A 15,523-nucleotide genomic window follows, 5' to 3' on the forward strand; every position below is an offset into this window, starting at 1 on the left:
CACAACCTCCAGAGTAGCTGGGACTGAGGGTGTGAGCTACCATGCCTGGCCTTGATGGGAACCAGTGTCAAGAGGAAGTGCAGGACCCCATCAGGCCCAGGCATGCCATAGCGGCAAAGCTAGAGTAGACCCTCCCAGCTGAGACATCTAAGGAAAGCAGACACCAAAAACCATGCATATGGGTGGGTTAAAGTGCTCCCCACTCTGGCCAGGCACGGTGGTTCACTCCTATAATCTCAGTACTTTGGGAGGCTGAGGCAGGCGGATCACTTGAAGTCAGGAGTTTGAGACCAGCCTGGCCAACATGACAAACCCCGTCTCTACTAAAAATACAAAAATTAGCCCAGTGTGGTGGTGTGCACCTGTAATCTCAGCTACTCAGGAGGTTGAGGCAGGAGAATTAATCGCTTGAACCTGGGAGGTGGAGACTGCAGTGAGCCAAGATCACACCACCACACTCCAGCCTGGGCAACAGAGTGAGACTCCACCTTAAAAAAAAAAAAAAAAAGGCCAGGCGCAGTGGCTCACGCCTGTCATCCCAGCACTTTGGGAGGCCGAGGCGGGTGGATCGCAAGGTCAGGAGATCGAGACCATCCTGGCTAACACGGTGAAACCCCATCTCTACTAAAAATACAAAAAATTAGCCAGCATAGTGGCAGGTGCCTGTAGTCCCAGCTACTCGGGAGGCTGTGGCAGGAGAATGGCGTGAACTCAGGAGACGGAGGTTGCAGTGAACCGAGATCGTGGCCACTACACTCCAGCCTGGGTGACAGAGCGAGACTGTCTCAAACAAACAAACAAAAAAAGTACTCCCCACTCAGTCATCTCCTTCCAGCAATAATTTATGCAGCCTGCCCAAGACAGACAAGGAAGATGGAAACAAACAAGAAAATATCACAGGGTGGTGGGACGATTAGGAAAATTTCGGAAAGAGTGATTTAAATCAGAGAAGTGTCTGCCAGGTGCAATGGCTCACACCTCTAATCCCAGCACTTTGGGAGGCCGAGGCAGGGGGATCACCTGAGGTCAGGAGTTTGAGACCAGCCTGGCCAACATGGCAAAACCTCATCTCTACTAAAAAAAAAAAAAAAAAAAAAAAATAGGCCAGACGCGGTGGCTTATGCCTGTAATCCCAGCACTTTGGGAGGCCGAGGCGGGCAGATCATGAGGTCAGGAGATTGAGACCGTCCTGGCTAATACAATGAAACCCCGTCTCTACTAAAAATACAAAAAAAAAAAAAATTAGCCGGTCGTGGTGGCCGGCACCTGTAGTCCCAGCTACTTGGGAGGCTGAGGCAGGAGAATGGTGTGAACCTGGGAGGCGGAGCTTGCAGTGAGCCGAGATCACACCACTGCACTCCAGCCTGGGTGACAGAGCGAGACTCCGTCTCAAAAAACATAAATAAATAAAATAAAATAAAATAACACAACAAAAATTAGCTGGGCGTGGTGATGGGCCCCTGTAATCCCAGCTACTCAGGAGATGGAGGCAGGAGAATTGTTTGAACCTGTGAAACAGAGGTTGCAGTGAGCCAAGATCATGCCACTGCACTGCAGCCTGGGCAACAGAGTGAGACCCTGGGTCTCAAAAATATATAAATAGGCCGGGCACGGTGGCTCAAGCCTGTAATCCCAGCACTTTGGGAGGCCGAGACGGGCGGATCACGAGGTCAGGAGATAGAGACCATCCTGGCTAACATGGTGAAACCCCATCTCTACTAAAAATACAAAAAACTAGCCGGGCAAGGTGGCGGGCGCCTGTAGTCCCAGCTACTCGGGAGGCTGAGGCAGGAGAATGGCGTGAACCCGGGAGGCGGAGCTTGCAGTGAGCTGAGATCCGGCCACTGCACTCCAGCCTGGGCGACAGAGCGAGACTCCGTCTCAAAAAAAAAAATAAATAAATAAATAAATAAATAAAGTAAGAAAAGCATCACTGAGAAGAGATTTGTTACTTGAATTCTGGATGACAGAGGGTGTTCGATTGAAGAGCGGATAAAGAAAGGCTCAAACACCCAGGAGTTCAAGACCAGCTTGTGCAATATAGGGAGATCCTCTCTCTACAAAAACAAACAAACAAACAAACAAAAATTACCTGGGCATGGTGGTAGGGGACTATAATTCCAGTTACTCAGGAGGCTGAGGCCAGAGGATTGCTTCGGCCTTGGAGTTTGGAGGCTGCAGTTAGCTGTGATCACCCCACTTCACTGAGCCTGTGAGTCTGAGACCCTGTCTCAAAAAAAAAAAAAAAAAAAAAAATAGAGGCTGGACCATGAATAATTATTCATCAGTGACCCTATGTTGAACCAACAAAGCTGCTCCCTGATTCTGGACCATCAAAAACTGTGAGATAATAAATCTTCCTTGTTTCAACAATTCATGTAAATGGCCCAGCAAGTTTAGGGGCAATTTGTTACACAGCAATAGCTAACTAATATCTCTGGATTTCTTTTGAGGTTTCAAGCCAGGTGCAAGAGACTCAAAACTCCACTTTTTTGTTGTTGTTGTTTTGAGATGCAGTCTCCCTCTGTCACCCAGGCTGGAGTGCAGTGGCAGGGGCTCTGCTCACTGCAACCTCTGCCTCCTGGTTAAGTGATTCTCCTGCCTCAGCCTCCTGAGTAGCTGGGATTACAGGCACGCGCCGCTACACCCAGCTAGTTTTTTCATTTTTAGTAGAGACGAGGTTTCATCATGTTGGCCAGGCTGATCTTGAAATCCTGACCTCAGGTGATCCGCGCACCTTGGCCTCTCAAAGTGCTGGGATCACAGGCATGAGCCACTGTGCCCAGTCCTCAAAACCCACTTTTGGAGTGGATGTAGATGCCCCTTTCTCCAAGCTCGGGTTCATGGAGAGGTCCAATCTAATGCCACTACCTGAGCAGATCCTAACTGGATTCTGTATGATGGTGTAAGGGTTATGGGAATGTCTCCTGGAGCGAGACTGCCTGGGATAAAATCCTAAGTTTACTTAGCAACTGTGTGGTCCTACGTAGGTCACTTAACTTCTCTGGGACTCAGTTTCCTCCTATGTAAAATGGGATTTAGCGGTTGATGAAAGCACTAAGTGAGTTGTTATAGTTACTCAAGTGAAACTCGTCAGAATCAGGCCGGGCGCCGTGGCTCACACCTGTCATCCCAGCACTTTGGGAGGTCGAGGTGGGTGGAGCAGCATGAGGTCAAGAGATCGAGACCATCCTGACTAACATGGTGAAACCCCGTCTCTACTGAAAATACAAAAATTGACCTGGCACGGTGTCTCATGCCTATAATCCCAGCACTTTGGGAGCCTGAGGAGGGCGGATCACGAGGTCAGGAGATCGAGACCACCCTGGCTAACACAGTGAAACCCCATCTCTACTAAAACTACAAAAAATTAGCCGGGTGAGGTGGCGGGCGCCTGTAGTCCCAGCTACTCGGGAGGCTGAGGCAGGAGAATGGGGTGAACCCAGGAGGCGGAGCTTGCAGTGAGCCGAGATCGCGCCACGGCACTCCAGCCTGGGCGGCAGAGCGAGACTCCGTCTCAAAACAACAACAACAACAAAAATTAGCCGGGCATGGTGGCGGGCACCTCTAGTCCCAGCTACTTGGGAAGTTGAGGCAGGAGAATCGCTTGAACCCGGGAGGTGGAAGTTGCAGTGAGCTGCGATCGTGCCATTGCACTCCAGCCTGGGAGACAGACCGAGACTCTGTGTGAAAGAAAAAAGAAAACAGAGAGGAAGTTGTCAGATTCAGAATGGAGTGACTTGTGTTTAAAAAAAAAAAAAAAATGACACGAGGCGTGGTGACTCACGTCTGTAATCCTAGCACTTTGGGAGGCCCAGATGGGCGGATTGCCTGAGCTCAGGAGTTCAAGACCAGCCCGGGCAACGTGGTAAAACCCCGTCTTTACTGAGATACAAAAAAAAAAAAAAATCAACTGGGCATGGTGGTGGGCGCCTGTAATCTCAGCTGTGCAGGAGACTGAGGGACAAGAATTGCTTGAACCCAGGAGGCGGAGGTTGCAGTGAGCTGAGACGGCACCACTGCACTCCAGCTTGGGCAACAAGGTGAAACTGTCTCAAGAAAAAAAAAAGTGATAGAGTCAGGGACAGCTTTGAAGAGTGGGTTCTCATGCATCAATGCCCGATAACAAAAAACAGTCACAAAAGACTGCATGGCCGGGCACAGGGCTCACACCTATAATCCCAGCACTTTGGGAGGCCAAGACAGGAGGATCACTCTAACGTAGGAGTTTGAGGCTAACCTGAGCAACATAGCCAGACACTGCCTCTACAAAAAAAAAAAAAAAAAAAAAAAGCCAGGCGTGGTGGCACATACCTGTAGTTCCAGCTACTCAGGAGGCTAAGGTGGGAGGATGACTTAAGCCTTGTAGGTTGAGGCAACAGTGAGCCATGATTGTGCCACGGCACTCCAGCCTGAGCAGTAACATGAGGCTTTGTCTCAAAAAAAAAAAAAAAAAGACTGCAAACCCCACAAATTTGCATCAAACTTTCCATCACAACCTTATTCTACAGGACATCTTTACAGCAAGACCAGCTTTCTCCTTGTTTTTTTGTTTGTTTTTGTTTGTTTGAGACAGGATCTCACTCTGTCATCCAGACTGGAGTGCAGTGGTGTGATCTCGGCTCAGTGTAACCTCCGCTTCCTGGGTTCAAGTAATTCTCCTGCCTCAGCCTCCCAAGTAGCTGGGATTACAGGCACACACCACCATGCCTGGTTAATTTTTGTATTTTTAGTAGAGATGGGGTTTCTCCATGTTGGCCAGGATGGTCTTGAACTCCTGGCCTCAGGTGATCCACCCACCTCAACCTCCCAAAATACTGGGATTACACGGGTTGCCACCGTGCCTGGCCTACCCTTGTTATTGATCCTTGTAGCCAAGGATAATTATCTCAAAATAGTTATGTCATCCTCCTCAATTCTACTTTAAAAATTTTTGTCTTCTATTAGCCTCCTCAATATGCACATAGCTAACTTACTATAGCCTCTTTTTTCCACTGCAAAGCCCTATTTCCAAATAAATATCCTTTTGTTTTAGAGAGCTTCTCCTTGTGTGTTATTTAGGTTGACAGTTTCTTTTTTGAGCCTTGTAGTGGGTAGAACTTTGTCCCCCAAAAATATTTGTTGAAGTCCATAAGCCCCCTCCATGCCCTGTACCTGGGAATGTGACCTTATTTGGAAATAGGGTCATTGCAGATATGATTAGTTATGGCTGAATGCAGTGGCTCACACCTGTACTCCCAGCATTTTGGGAGGCCAAGGTGGGTGGATCACGTGAGGCCAGGAGTTTGAGACCAGACTGGGCAACATGCCAAAACTCCCCTCTACAAAAAAATACAAAAATCAGCCAGGCATGGTGGTACACACTTGTAGTCCCAGCTACTTGTGAGGCTGAGGTAAGAGGATTACTTGAGCCTGGCAGGTAGATGTTACAGTCAGCCTAGATCGCGCTACTGCACTCCAACCTGGGTAACAGAGCTAGACCCTGTCTCAAAAAAAAAAAAAAAAAAAAAAAAATCTGGGCAAAAGTCTGGGAGTGGTGGTTCACACCTGTAATCCCAGCACTTTAGGAGGCCAAGGCGGGCAGATCACGAGGGCAAGAGATAAAGACCATCCTGGTCAACATAGTGAAACCCCATCTCTACTAAAAATACAAAAATTAGCTGGGCGTGGTGGTGGCATGCCTGTAGTCCCAGCTACTTGGGAGGTTGAGGCAGGAGAATTGCTTGAACCTAGGAGACGGAGGGTGCAGTGAGCCAAGATCACATGACTGCACTCCAGCCTGGTGACAGAGCAAGACTCCGAGTCAAAAAAAAAAAAAAAGATTAGTTAAGATGAGGTCACATTGCATTAAGGCAGCTCCTAAATCTTTTTTTTTTTTTTTTTTTGAGGCAGGGTCTCACTCCGTCACCCAGGCTGGAGGGTAGTGATGCCATCTCGGCTCACTGCTACCTTGGCCTCCCAGGTTCAAGCGATTCTCGACGCAGCCCCTAAATCTAATGACTGGCGTTCTTATCAGGAGAGGGAAATTTGGACACAGACACAGAGACAAACAGGGAAGAAAGCCATGCAGGGATGGAAGCAGAAACTGGAGTAAAGCCAAGTCACACCGAAGCCTGCTGGCCACCACCAGAAGCTGGAAGAGGCAGGGAGGACCCTCCCCTGGAGCCCTCAGAGGCAGCACACTGGCCCTGCCCACACCTCCATTCTGGCCTCCGTCATGGTGCAAAAGTACATTTCTGTCGTCTGAAGCCACCTGGTTTGTGGTCATCTGTTACAGCAGTTACAGAAAACAAATATCAGCTTCTTTCTACCAGGTGGCAGGAGGCGAACCTCATCAATCCTAGCCACTTCCAGAAACGCAGTCTTCCTGCGCCAGGCGATTGGTGTGGAGCCTGAGGGTGGGGGTGACGCTGTCCTCACAGGGTTAACAAGAATTCTGGACAGACATATAGTTATAAGTAAGCATTAGGCTGGACACGGTGGCTCACGCCTGTAATCTTACTACTTTGGGAGGCCAAGGCAGGTGGATCACCTGAGGTCAGGAGTTCGAGACCACCCTGACCCCGTCCTTACTGAAAATACAGAAAATTAGCGGCCGGGTGCGGTGGCTCACGCCTGTAATCCCAGCACTTTGGGAGGCCAAGGCGGGCGGCTCACGAGGTCAGGAGATGGAGACTCTCCTGGCTAACATGGTGAAACCCCATCTCAACTAAAAATACAAAAAATTAGGCCGGGCGCGGTGGCTCAAGCCTGTAATCCCAGCACTTTGGGAGGCCGAGACGGGTGGATCATGAGGTCAGGAGATCGAGACCATCCTGGCTAACACTGTGAAACCTCGTCTCTACTAAAAAATACAAAAAACTAGCCGGGCGAGGTGGCGGGTGCCTGTAGTCTCAGCTACTCGGGAGGCTGAGGCAGGAGAATGGCGTAAACCCGGGAGGCAGAGCTTGCAGTGAGCTGAGATCCGGCCACTGCAGTCCAGCCTGGGCGACAGAGCGAGACTCCGTCTCAAAAAAAAAAAAAAAAAAAAAAAATTAGCCGGGCATGGTAGTGGGCGCCTGCAGTCCCAGCTATTCGGGAGGCTGAGGCAGGAGAATGGCGTGAACCCGGGAGGCAGAGCTTGCAGTGAGCCGAGATCGCACCACTGCACTCCAGCCTGGGTGAGAAAGCGAGACTTCATCTCAATAAATAAATAAATAAATAAATAAATAAATAAGCTGAGCATGGTGGTGCACGCCTACAGTCCTAGCTACCTAGCTACTCGGGAGGCTGAGGCAGTAGAATCACTTGAACCCAGGAGGTGGAGGTTGCAGTGAGTCAAGATTGCGCCATTGCACTCCAGCCTGGGCGACAAGAGCAAAGCTCCAGCTCAAAAAAATTAAAAAAAATAAAATTGGCCAGGTGCAGTGGCTCACGCCTATAATCCCAGCACTTTGGGATCCACCCGAGGCGGGTGGATCACGCGGTCAGGAGATCACGACCATCCTGGCTAACACGGTGAAACCCCATCTCTACTAAAAATACAAAAACTTAGCCAAGGCCGGGCGCGGTGGCTCACGCCTGTAATCCCAGCACTTTGGGAGGCCGAGACGGGCGGATCACGAGGTCAGGAGATCGAGACCATCCTGGCTAACATGGTGAAACCCCGTCTCTACTAAAAAATACAAAAAAAAAAACTAGCCGGGCGAGGTGGCGGCGCCTGTAGTCCCAGCTACTCCGGAGGCTGAGGCAGGAGAATGGCGTAAAACCTGGGAAGCGGAGCTTGCAGTGAGCTGAGATCCGGCCACTGTACTCCAGCCCGGGCGACAGAGCAAGACTCCGTCTCAAAAAAAAAAAAAAAAAAAAAAAAATTTAGCCAAGCATGGTGGTGGGCGCCTGTAGTCCCAGCTACTCAAGAGGCTGAAGCAGGAGAAAGGCGTGAACCCAGAAAGCAGAGCATGCAGTGTGAGCTCAGATCACGCCACTGCACTCCAGCCTGGGCAACAAGAGTGAAACTCCATGTGAAAAAAATTTTAAAAAAAATTAAAATTAAAATGAAGCATTAATCTGGCTGCACTCTGACCTGCTTCCTTGTAACAGAAAAGCACATTGCACTAGACACTGACCATTTGCACCACATAGATACAATCTCTGACGTTAGAAGCAAAAGATTTCTGTTTAAGAATTGCTTAAGCAGGCCAGGCTCATTCCTGTAATGCCAACATTTTGGGAGGCCCTGGCAGGAGGATTGCTTGAGCCCAGGTGTATGAGACCACTTTGGGCAACATAGCCAGACCTCATCTCTAATTTAAAAATTAGCCAGGCATGGTGGTGGATGCCTGTAGTCCCAGCTACTCAAGAGGCTGAGATGGCAGGATCGCTTGAACCGAGGAGGTCATGGCTGCAGTGAGCTGTGATTGCACCACTGCATTCCAGCCAGAGCAACAGAGCAAGACTCTGTCTCTAAAAAAACAGTAACAGGCTGGGTGCGGTGGCCTACGGCTGTAATCCCAGCACTTTGGGAGGCCAAGGCGGGTGGATCACCTGAGGTCAGGAGTTCGAGACCAGCCTGGCCAACATTGGAAAACCCCGTCTCTACTAAAAACACAAAAATTAGCCGGATATGGTGGCCGGCACCTGTAACCCCAGCTACTTGGGAGGCTGAAGCAGGAGAATCACTTGAATCTGGGAGATGAAGGTTGCACTGAGCCAAGATCACACCACTGCACTCCAGCCTAGGTGACAGAGAGAAACTCTCTCAAAAAAAAAAAAAAAAAAGGCCGAGGACGGTGGCTCATGCCTACAATCCTAGCACTTTGGGAGGCTGAGGCAGGCAGATCACCTGAGGTCAGGAGTTTGAGACCAGCCTGGCCAACACGGTGAGACCCTCCCCACCCCTCCTACCTACTAAAAATACAAAAATTAGTCGGGCATGGTGGCAGATGCCTGTAATCCCAGCTACTCGGGAGGCTGAGGCAGGAAAATCGCTTCAACCCGGGAGGCGGAGGTTGCAGCGAACTGAGACTGTGCCGCTACACTCCAGCCTGGGCAACAGAATGAAACTCTGTCCCAAACAAACAAACTAACAAAAAAAGTTTTGCAGTGTGGCGCCTGTTTATGGGTTGAAGAGTGCAGGGTGAAGTCCTGGGACAGGGGAGGGAGAAGCTAGGTTCTCATGCTCATCCTGCTCCTCTGTGGGGGCCTTCAAACTAGCTGGTGTCAGCTGTTCTGCTGGAATTCAGGATCTACTCAAGCAATTCTCTCTTTTTATTTTCCTTCCCAGGCTGGAATGCAGTGACGCGATCTTGGCTCACTGCAACTCCGCCTCCCGGGTTCAAGAGATTCTCCGGCCTCAGCCTCCCGAGTAGTTGGCATTACAGGCATGCACCATCATGCCCGGCTAATTTTTGTGTTTTTAGTAGAGATGAGGTTTTGCCATGTTGGCCAGGCTGGTCTCAGACTCCTGACCTCAGGTGATCCACCCGCCTCGGCCTCCCAAAGTGCTGGGATTACAGGTGTGAGCCACCGCCCCCGGCTGCAATTCTCTTTTTTTGACACAGGGTCTTGCTCTGTTGCCCAGGCTGGAGTGCAGTGGTGCAGTCACGGTTCAGAGCAGGCTCCACTTCCTGGGTTCAAGTCATCCTCCCACCGCAGCCTCCCGAGCAACTGGACAACAGGTGTGTGCCACCGTGCCTGTCTAAATTTTTATTATTCATAGAAATGGGGGTCACATTTTCTTACCCAGGCTGGTCTTGAAGTCGCAGGCTCAAGCCTCAGCCTCCCAAAGTGCTGGCATTACAGACGTGAGCCACAGCACCCAGCGAGGTAGTTTACTTGTGTAAAACAAAAAGTCCAAAGTATTTGGAATGCAAATGCCTTTTGTCTCAAACCTTCCAGACCTTGAGTTTCCAAGTCAACCAAACAACTCGAAAGCCAAGAACAAGGAGGAAATATTGGCTTCCTCCCTTCCTGTCTGCTGTGTCCTCGGTGTCCTCCCTGAGGGGTCAGGGGAAGTTGCTCCCTGCTGGCCAGGCGGGAGTGGCCAGGGCACAGCCATAGGGAAGAACCCAGGGTGGCCGCACTCCAAGGAATTCCCTTCAACCCCACCCACGGGGGTGTTAAAACAGGGAGAAACGGGCCACGCCCAGTGGCTCACGCCTGTACTCCCAGCACTTTGGGAGGCTGAGGTGGGTGGATCACAAGGTCAGGAGTTCAAGACCAGCCTGGCCAAGATGGTGACACCCTATCTCTACTAAAAATACAAAAAAATTGGCCGGGTGCGGTAGCTCAAGCCTGTAATCCCAGCACTTTGGGAGGCCGAGACGGGCGGATCACGAGGTCAGGAGATCGAGACCATCCTGGCTAACACGGTGAAACCCCGTCTCTACTAAACAATACAAAAAACTAGCCGGGTGAGGTGGCGGACGCCTGTAGTCCCAGCTACTCCGGAGGCTGAGGCAGGAGAATGGCGTAAACCCAGGAGGCAGAGCTTGCAGTGAGCTGAGATCCGGCCACTGTGCTCCAGGCTGGGCAACAGAGCGAGACTCCGTCTCACAAAAAAAAAAAAAAAAAAAAAATTACCCAGGACTGGTGGCACGCACCTGTAGTCCCCGTTACCTCAGGAGGCTGAGGCAGAATTGCCTGAACCTGGGAGGCGGAGGCTGCAGTGAGCCGAGATCACACCACTGCACCCCAGCCTGGGCAACAGAGCAAAACTCCACCTCGGAAAAAAAAAAAAAACAACGGAGAAACAGAACGGACCAGTCTCTGTGGCTCACCCCTGTAACCCCAGCACTTTAGGAGGCTGAGACGGGAGAACTGCTGGAGCCCAGGAGTTCAAAACCAGCCTGGGCAACACAGCAAGACCCTGTCTCTACAAAATACAATTAGCTGGGTACGGTGGGTGGCAGGCACCTGTGGTCCCAGCTATTTGGGAGGCTGAGATGGGAGGACTCCTTGAGCCCAGGAGGTTGAGACTGCAGGGAGCCAAGATTGTGCCACTGCACTCTAGCCTGAGCAAAAGTGAGATCCTGTCTCAAAAAAAAAAAAAAAAAAAGGTGAGCATGGTGCCTCACGCCTGTAATCCCAACACTTTGGGAGAAAGAGGTGAGCAGATCACCTAAAGTCAGGAATTCAAGACCAGCCTGGCCAACATGATGAAACCCCATCTCTACTAAAAATACAAAAATTAGCCAAGTGTGGTGGCTGGCGCCTGTAATACCAGACACTCAGGAGGCTGAGGCAGGAGAATCACTTGAACCCGGGAAGTGGAGGTTGCAGTGAGCTGAGGTTGTGCCATTGCACTCCAGCCTGGGTGACAGAGTGAGACTCTATCTCAAAAAAAAAAAAAAAAAGTAGAAATGGAACGACTACTGAAAATGCTTCCGATTTCTACATGGACCCTGGAGGAATTTCTGTTTCCTAGGAGCCTCCAATCAGTGCTGTCCACTGGGACTTTCCGTGATGACAGAATGTTCTAGATCTTCGCTGTCCAGTACGGTGATCCCCAGACCCCAGTGACGACTAAGCGCCTGATGTGCGGGCAGTGTGCCTGAGGAATGGAATTTTAAATTGTATTTCATTTTAATTAATTGTAACTTAAATAGCCACTGCTTAGTGGATACCCTGTGAGACAACAGAGTTTTGGATAAAGTAACGTGCCCAGCTGAAAGTCCACAATCAGAGGAAGGGGAAAAAGCAAAGACCATATTAGGAGGCTGGACCACAAATAAAACACACTTTAATTATGGGGCCGGGCGCGGTGGCTCACACCTGTAATCCCAGCACTTTGGGAGGCCGAGACGGGCAGATCACGAGGTCAGGAGATCGAGACCATCCTGGCTAACACCGTGAAACCCCATCTCTACTAAAAAATACAAAAAACTAGCCGGGTGAGGTGGCGGGCACCTGTAGTCCCAGCTACTCAGGAGGCTGAGGCAAGAGAATGGTGTAAACCCAGGAGGCAGAGCTTGCAGTGAGCTGAGATCCGGCCACTGCACTCCAGCCTGGGCGACAGAGCGAGACTTCGTCTCAAAAAAAAAAAAAAAAGAAAAAAAAAAAAAAGATCAGCCTGTCCAACATGGAGAAATCCCGTCTCTACTAAAAATACAAAATTAGCTGGAGGTGGTAGTGGGTGCCTGTAATCCCAGTTACTCAGGAGGCTGAGACAGAAGAATCACTTGAACCCAGGAGGTGGAGGTTGCAGTGAGCTGAGATCGTGCCGTTGCACTCCAGCCTAGGCGACAGAGAAAGACTCTGTCACACACACACACAAAATAATAGGCCGGGCGCGGTGGCTCAAGCCTGGAATCCCAGCCCTTTGGGAGGCCGAGGCGGGCAGATCACGAGGTCAGGAGATCGAGACCATCCTGGCTAACATGGTGAAACTCTGTCTCTACTAAAAATACAAAAAATTAGCCGGGCAAGGTGGTGGGCTCCTGTAGTCCCAGCTACTCGGGAGGCTGAGGCAGGAGAATGGCGTGAACCCGGGAGGCGGAGCTTGCAGTGAGTGGAGATCGCACCACTGCACTCCAGCCTGGGCGACAGAGCAAGACACTGTCTCAGTAATAATAATAATAATAATAGCCAGGCACAGTGGCTCACACCTGTAATCCCAGCACTTTGGGAGGCCAAGGCAGGCAGATCACAAGATCAGGAGTTTGAGACCAACTTGGCCAATATGGTGAAACTCCATCTCTTTTAAAAATACAAAAAATTAGCCGGGCATAGTGACGGGCACCTGTAGTCCCAGCTACTTGGGAGGCTGAGGCAGGAGAATGGCATGAACCCGGGAGGCAGAGCATGCAGTGGGCCTAGATCGCACCTCTGCACTCCAGCCTGGGCAACAGAGCAAGACTCTGTCTCAATAATAATAATAATAGCCAGGCACAGTGGCTCACACCTGTAATCTCAGCACTTCGGGAGGCCAAGGCAGACAGATCACAAGATCAGGAGTTTGAGACCAACTTAGCCAACATGGTGAAACTCCATCTCTATTAAAAATACAAAAAATTAGCCGAGCATGGTGGTGGGCGCCTGTAGTCCCAGCTACTTGGGAGGCTGAGGCAGGAGACTCGCTTTTGAACCCAGGAGGTGGAGGTCGCAGTGAACTGAGATCGCGCCACTGCACTCCAGCCTGGGCGACAGAGCAAGACTCTGTCGCAAAAAAAAAAAATAAATAATAAACATTTAAAAATAATAATAATTATGGGACAGTGGAGGGTTCATGGATGGGAACCTTTCCTGCAGCTCTTTCATGTCAGCTCCTCCCTTTGTCCTCCATGGACCAGCTGCAAAACCCAAGTTATGTGTGCACATCACCTGACCTTTGGGGGCCACTTGTCCCAGCACTAAAACCCTCAGTTCCCCGCAGTGAGACAGCCTTGAACAGAAAACAGCGAAGTTTCTCTGGCTGGGTGTGGATCTGAAGTCAGCAGACCTATCGGGTGTTTGTGTCACATGGGGAGGTCAGAGGACGGAAGGCGTCTCTGCAGGAGAATCCTGACAGCATTCTCTGCATTTAGAACACCCAGGGTTTAGAGCTAACGTGGGAGGCTCCCCGCCACAGGAGCCACTGAGATTACAAGATTAGCTGCTATCCAAACCACATTTGGAGAAAAATAAAATAAGAAAAGGAGATACAGGCCTGGTGGCGGCACAGTGGCTCATGCCTATAATCCCTAGTACTTTGGGAGGTGGAGGTGGGAGGATCACTTGGGGTCAGGAGTTCAAGACCAGCCGGGGCAACCTACTGAGACTCCCCTCCCCCTCGCCCTGTCGTTAAAAAAAAAAAAGAAAGGGAGATATAGGAAAGGGAAGGGAGGGTTGGGTGGTCTCTTCGATGAGATGATTCCTTCCTTCCTTCCTTCCTTCCTTCTTTCCTTCCTTCCTTCCTTCCTTCCTTCCTCCCTTCCTCCCTTCCTCCCTTCCTCCCTTCCTTCCTTTTTTTTGAAACAGAGTTTCACTCTTGTCGCCCAGGCTGGAATGCAAGGGCACGATCCTGGCTCACTGCAACCTCTACCTCCCGGGTTCAAGCGATTCTCCTGTGTCAGCCTTCCAAGTAGCTGGGATTACAGGCGTCTGCCATCACACCCAGCTGATTTTTGTTTTTGTTTTTGTTTTTTTTTTTGAGACGGAGTCTCACTCTGTCACCCAGGCTGGAGTACGGTGGCGCGATCTCGGCTCACTGCAAGCTCCGCCTCCCGGGTTCACACCATTCTCCTGCCTCAGCCTCCCGAGTAGCTGGGACTACAGGCGCCCGCCACCTCGCCCGGCTAGTTTTTTGTATTTTTTTTTTAGTAGAGACGGGGTTTCACCGTGTTAGCCAGGATGGTCTCTATCTCCTGACCTCGCGATCCCTCCGTCTCGGCCTCCCAACGTGCTGGGATTACAGGCTTGAGCCACCGCGTCCGGCCGATTTTTGTATTTTTAATAGAGACAGGGTTTTGCCATGTTGGCCACGTTGGTCACGAACTCTTTTTGTTCTTTTGGGGCAGAGTACTGTGTCGCCCAGGCTGGAGTGCAATGGCATCATCTCGGCTCACTGCAACCTCCACCTCCCGGGTTCAATTAGCTGGGATTACAGGTGTGTGTCACCATACCCAGCTCATTTTTGTATTTTTAGTAGAGATAGGGTTTCAGTATGTTGGCCAGGCTGGTCTGGAACTCCTGACCTCAAGTGATCCTCCCGCCTCGGCCTCTAAAAGTGCTGGGATTACAGGCCTGAGCCACCACGCCTGGCCTGATGTGGTGATTTTTTTTTTTTTTTTTTTCTAAGACAGAGTCTCACTGTGTCACCCTGGCTGGAGTGCAGTGGCACGATCTCGACTCACTGCAGCCTCTGCCTCCCAGATTCAAGTGATTCTTCTGCCTCAGCCTCCTGATTAGCTGGGACTACAGGTGCCTACCACCATACCCGGCTAATTTTTGTATTTTAGTAGAGCTACGGTTTCACCATGTTGGCCAGGCTGGTCTCGAACTCCTGACCTCAGGTGATCCACCCAACTCTGCCTCCCAAAGTGATGGGATTACAGGCGTGCACCACTGCGCCCGGCCTAATGTGGTGATTTCTAAGTAGGGAGCTGAGGGAGTAAGGAGCCAGCCAGTGGCTGTCTGAGGGAGACAGAACGAACTGCTAATGCCAGTACCAGGTCCTGGGTCAAACAGAAAGAATCTTGGGCTCTCACTACATATATATACTTCATATGTATACTTTATATATATATTATATATGCTTTATATATGTATAACATATACTTTATATGTAATATATATGCTTTATATATGTATAACATATACTGTATATATTATATATACATTATACATGTATAACATATACTTTATATATACTTTATATATGTATAACATATACTTTATATATTATATACACTTTATATATGTATAACATGCTTTATATATAATATATACTTTATATATGTATAACATACTTTATTATATATTCTTTATATATGTATAACATATACTTTATATAATATATGCTTTATGTATGTATTGTATATGCAATATGTATGTTGGTTTTTATTTT

This window comes from Rhinopithecus roxellana, chromosome 8 (assembly GCF_007565055.1).
Source record: "Rhinopithecus roxellana isolate Shanxi Qingling chromosome 8, ASM756505v1, whole genome shotgun sequence".
Lineage (NCBI taxonomy): Eukaryota > Metazoa > Chordata > Mammalia > Primates > Cercopithecidae > Rhinopithecus > Rhinopithecus roxellana.